The sequence below is a fragment of the Anomaloglossus baeobatrachus genome, chromosome 5 (assembly GCF_048569485.1).
Source record: "Anomaloglossus baeobatrachus isolate aAnoBae1 chromosome 5, aAnoBae1.hap1, whole genome shotgun sequence".
Classification (NCBI taxonomy): Eukaryota; Metazoa; Chordata; class Amphibia; order Anura; family Aromobatidae; genus Anomaloglossus; species Anomaloglossus baeobatrachus.
This window is the reverse complement of record NC_134357.1, coordinates 74,672,057-74,678,056: the sequence shown is the minus strand read 5'-3', so window position 1 is coordinate 74,678,056 and position 6,000 is coordinate 74,672,057.

The window sequence follows — 6,000 nt, the reverse complement described above, 5'->3', positions numbered from 1 at the left end:
CTATTGATCGCGAGAATGGGGCTTGGAAAATTCCATCTGAATGGAATGATAATCGATCATTCGCATCTCTTCTCCATCCATTCTCAATTAGATCGCTGGAGATAGCCAAGGCTGGTTTTCAACAAACCCATTAAAAATTAGTGGAGCAGAGGTGCGTATTTTCGACCATCAGTCCAGTCACATGACGCTCTACAGCAGTTCCTCAACTACAGTCCTCAAGAACCTCCAACAGATCATGTTTTCAGGATTTCCCTAATATTGCTCAGGTGATGGAATTATTACCTAAGCAATGCTAAAGAAATCCTGAATATATGATCCGTTAGTGGCTCTTGAGGACTGGAGTTGGGGAATAGTGCTTTCACAACTGGTGGGAGTCCAGCAGTCGGAAAGTTATGTGGGGAACTTCCAAACTTGGCATAATTCTGTTGACCTACTTTGGCTTTTGCAAAATTGCACAAAAACTGGAATTTTAAGGTGTTTTTCAGTCACCAGATTCAATAATCTGTAGCCCCCAGTGATATGGGGTACTCGGTTCCGGGCAGTGTCTCTATCGGGAATGTCACGATGGTGGCCGTTACCCGGTTCCATGCCCTGGGCCCTTTTTGTAATGGGAATATTTACATGGGATTTGTGAATAAAGTTATTTGTGATGCCACTTGCGGTGATGCGGCTAAGTGTAGGGAGCCGCCGCTGCAGGTTTTGCTGGGGCTGATGGGATGTGCAGCTCTGATGACTTGGGCCTTCCGCAAGTAGGGTACTACCCTAGCAGGTGTATGGAGCAGTAGACGTCAGAAGAAGGAGTCAAGACAGGTATTCAGTGCAACTAGTTTACTCACTTTTCGGGTGTTAGGCCGGCTTGTTTCGCCTCTAGGTCCCGGTTGTCCCAGTGCCAGTCTTGTTCTCTGGTACCTTTTTCCCCTGCACATGTCTCTGGTAAGTGGGTCCTCGTGGTATGGAACACAGGGGGTCCCCGGTTTGAGGTTTGTCTACCTCTGTCCGCCTGATGATAGCGTGAACCCTGTGGGGATGGAGTCTCTAGTTCTGTCTACGGCTCTCTCTTTGCTACTGAGTCTTCGGATTCTTTAGGGTCAGCAAGGTCTTTGATGGTCCCCTTTGCTGTGCAGGTGTTAACAGGTTGGCCTGAAGCTCTTTCCTGTCCTAGGGTCCTGTACCCCGTTGGTGCGTAGTTTCGGGAATACTCCACCGGCAACTACCTCTCCTGGGTACCAGGTTAAGATCAACCCGAGTCAGGGAGTCACTTCACTTCCACCTTTACACTTCCACAGTCACTATTCAACTGACTACTCTCCACAGTCTGCCCCTCCCACCTGGTCAACAAGTGGACTGGAGTGGCTCCACCTCTAGGTGGCCATCCATGGTTCCACCCTAGCTGGGTACCTTTGTATAGGGAATTGTTGGTGAAAACTGGGATTACCTGGGTTTTTTATGGCATCGGCACTGGGGTTCTGGGTCCCTAAGGGGGTAGGCCCTGCATCCTGGTGGGGATGCAGAACCTTGTAGCACCCTGAGGGCTTCAGGGGCGCTACAAATCCATAAACTTGAAGGTGGCAGGTGGGTGTCTTATGGCTGGGGAGAAAGGGACAGATTTACAAATCTGGTGTTTCACAATTCAATTTCAGATCTGAAGATTAAAGGAAGGACTTGCACCAAATTTAGTAAGAGAAGAAGCTTGGGCTTTCGTATAAACAAAAAGTGAGAATTCACACCTAGTATTCCGGTGCCTGCGCTTCTGTTCTGAGCTGTCTTGTTACATTGACAGTGGTACAGGCCTTGTGTTTGTAGCAGGGGGATGGGTAGAGGGAGAGGAAAGGACCGCTGTGTTTTTGGATCCCGGTGATGTCTGCCATATTCAATATATATACTATAGGATGTCTGGTGACTGGTTGATGTGTTTGTGTGAAAGTTTACATTTTATAACTGGCTTCTGGTGTGGTATAATTGTATAATTGGCTCAATATAGGAAATGCAAACCTCCTCCGCCATCAGTCTGTGCCCCAATATCCCATCTTATGTCATATAAGCACTACCTCTCACTATACCCTGGTGATTCTGGGTCCTCCTCTGCCTACTTACTTTGCCTAATAATGGCATCTTCCCTGCACCTCTCTACATTTACTGTCTTTCTCTTTACAATCTCATTGTTGAGTAGGATGTGCTTTAATTTTTGGGGTCTGTTCTGAGGTACAAAATTATTTTAAGGACTGGTCTTGGCTCTAATTCACTGTAGAAGTCTTATATGTGGTGTGGCCTAATTTTAGAAGCCTGAAGGAGTTTGGGATTCTGCTTTAAGGTTTGAACTGGTTTAGAGTTCTGGGGTCCTAATTTGTTTTGAGCACTGGTGTTAATACATTTAAGGGTCTAGTCCAGTTTTACAACTAATAAATGTTAATTTTGGATGTAAATAATTCTACAGAACATGCAAAAACTTGTGACTTTCAAGATACATCGTACGCTGTCCACAATGTGTGATCCTAGGACTAGGGATGAGCGGACCTGTTGAAGTTCGGGTTCGATGGGTTTTCCGGACTTTAGATAAAGTTCAGTTCAGGACCCGGACTTGACCTGAACTTGATTCCGGAGCCCAAACCCCAATGGAAGTCACTGATTGGGTCTCTGCCGACATACAGCCAGACATAAACAAAGCATTTCCAGGGGAGGGAGGGCTGAGTTTTTTGGACACATTACATCCAAAAACGTTTTTACCCCCGGTGAAAGCCATTCAGGTACTGCAGAGAAATGAACGATGTGCGTGCGATGAACATTTTACCGTTCAATCGCAATCGCACTTACCTGTCACACACTGCAATGTACCTTACGATGCCGGATGTGCGTCACTTACGACGTGACTCCGCCGACACATTGTAAGACACATTGCAGTGTGTAAAGCGGGCTTTAGCGCAAGTGCATATGGTCAATTTTCCACACAGATCTAAGGGGTGTGTAGGGAAAATAAAACATTGGTGCAAGTGTGGCGCCCCTGAGGCTTCAATCGCCACAGAGTATTGCACCAGATTTAAGGTGTAATGCTGCACCCGGATCCTGAGGAGGTCGGTACTGGTTTCATCACTTACATACTCAAATACATCACCAGGTTGCCCTCCCCAATGAGGACCGGGCTAGGGTAGGGTCTTAAGGTAGCCTTCAAACAGGGGGGGCACCACCCACTAGTGACAGGGACCCGGGGGAGGAGCAGCCACAAGGGGGAGTCAGGAGCCAACACAACAGTTAGTGAGGAGTTCTCTAGCAGGAGAGAAAAGGAGCAGATGTGTCTTACTGGAGCTCCGGTGGGACAAAGGAGTTGTTCTTGCGGTTGCTGAGGTGTGAGCTTAAATGCTCCCTCGAAACCGGCGCCACACTCAGGGTGCATGACCCTAGGGAAGATCACACTCCAAGTTGGTTTTCCAGAATCTGCCAGGACAGGGAGGTTTCAAGCTTCCCTGGCTACAAAGAGCCCAAAAGCACAGTACCAGTTAGGATCCTGGGCCTTGGACTGGACCAGGTCCCACTGTCGAGCCGCGGTACCTGAAAATAGGGACAAGAGTACTACTCGTGACGAACTGGGGTCCCCAAGTAGCTTTAAGTCACGGGGATCCAACACACAAGGCGCTAGGAGGAAGGTACTCACCGAGCACCAAACCGGACTGACCTCTGAAGGGATTCGGGTTCGACGGAGTCCATCACAACGGGTGACCAGTGGAATCCGGTCGAGCGGCACAGCACAAAGAGTGAGTAAAAGACACCTGGAACTGCAGCCACTGACTCTGACTCTTGGTTACCGGCACCTCCGCCTTGCTCCTCGGCAATTAAACGCCATCACTACTTTTCTTATCATCCTCCCCGGGACCCGCTACTGTTCCACCCCCACGTCAGCACCTGGGCTGCTCGGATCCGGGTCTGCGGTGGCTTGAGGGACGTCCGGACCCAGGGGTCGTGTGGCCAATCAAAGGGGGGCTATGTAAAGGGGATGGTGTGGAAAGTTCGTGACGCCACCCGTGGTGTGTGGTAAGGGTAAAGTACCACCACTGCGGCTGGAAGTACCCAGTGGCAATGGTGTGGGCAACCAGGTGTTTAACCCCTCCACGTGTAGGGGGGATGCCCTGGGACTCTGTGATGGTGTCAGAAAGGTGCTGTCGGGCCGGTAAGGGTTAATTGCGTACTCACAGAGTCCAATAACGCTGACAACCGTGATAAACCAAAGTTCTTGATGCCACTGCAGCAGGGAGGGAGCACACCTGGATCCCGTGCCCGTTGGTGTTGCTTGTTAGCCTGTGATCTTGACCTTGGCACCTCTTTCTGTAGTTGGTCCCTTTCAGCTTAAAACTAAACGGGTCCTGCTCACCCGTATGGCTAACGGAGTGAGCTTGCTCTCAGGGTTCACGCTTGGGATTTTCTGGACTATGCAGTGGGAAGTCCTATCCCCCTCGTGGCGCTAGTACACCGATTTTTGATGGGTGGAGAATGGATCTTGAAGGCTCCGTCCTCGTCGGGTGAATTACCAGGATGCCTGAAGCTACTTCCTGGCCTGGGGTCCACGTTCCCCGTCGTGCCCTGGCCCCTGCCCGGTGATGGCACAAGGCCGCCGGCTATCCTCCTCGACAGTCTGTGCCTCTTGTTACGATCCCTTGCGACCGGGGTCCAGCTCCTACCAGGCCCAGACCAACGTCTGCCACCTAGTAAACGAGGAGCCCAGCTCCTGACCTCTCCACTTGAGAGTCACTCCACAACTGACTTATGACCTCTCCTCTTGAGAATCACTCCTCAACTGACTGTCTCCTAACACTCCTGACCTCCCCTTAACCAACCCCCCAAGTGGACAGCCCTATTCCCTTCAGGCTGTCCACTGGTGTGTCTGGTGGGTGTGGTGTAGAGTGTTGATAGGGTTTTAATTAGCTTGTTCTTAGCAACACCAAAGGTCAGGGACCCGTAACCAAGGAGGAGGTGGATATCATGCAGAAGGGCAGATTGCACAATACCCTGTGACAACCTGATAGGCCAGGGCGTCACACTCCACCTGTGGGGAGCGATACCATCTCTGGCTGCTACTACCATTCGCCCCGGAGGACAGCGACAGCAGCGGCGGCTAAATCCCTGGTCGCAGACCACAGGTGTCATCACGACATTCATACTACTTCTATTCCCACCATCTTCCCTCCTTTTTCATGTACATCTCAGGGCACGAAGCCGGGCAGGCCACCGCGACATCTCAGATCATCACACCAGTCTGATGACGAGTAACGCAGGTACGAGACACCCCGTGCCTGACAACCCCTGCTCCCTGGGTTCTACACAAGCACTAGTCTGATCTGATCTGAATGAGTTAATCTGATCTATGGAGCAGATCAGTGCATGTAAATAATAAGCAGCTCTTGCACCTGCTCAAAGCACCTTGAGCTGGATATGGAACCAGTTGCATTGACTTGTGGATGTGACCGGTCTATAAAGTTTAGCACTTATCGGAACTTAACTTATAGCCTCATTTAGTCTGTTTTAAACATTCATGGCTATTTTCTATGAATTGAACATAGGCCCAGCTGCGTCTGGATAGACATAGAGGTGATCGCACAAAATTTCAACCTACCCAATGCAGTTTTTTCTTGGAAAAGCAGAAGCACAGTGAGTGTACACCTGACGGCCAACAAACTAGGTAAAGCAGTCAGAGGCTGATTTAATATCTAGGTCATTGCCATAGGTTATTATATAAAAGGACAACATTAGAGATGAGTTTGTCATCAGCTGCTATGCTCTGTATAGGCAGCAACCCAGATAACAAAGCCTATGCAGAGCTTAGCAGCTTATGACAAATTGATCTTGACTGCTGCACTCTGCATAGGGCAGTGAATGAGACGACAAAGCATGAGGAGCTCCCACAGCTTCTCATCTCTCAATCTTAATTTTGTGAGAAGAGAGACACTGTCCGGCTAGGGGAGCCGTCCCATATTGAAAAACTGTCCCTTTTAAAAAAAAAAAACCCACATAATT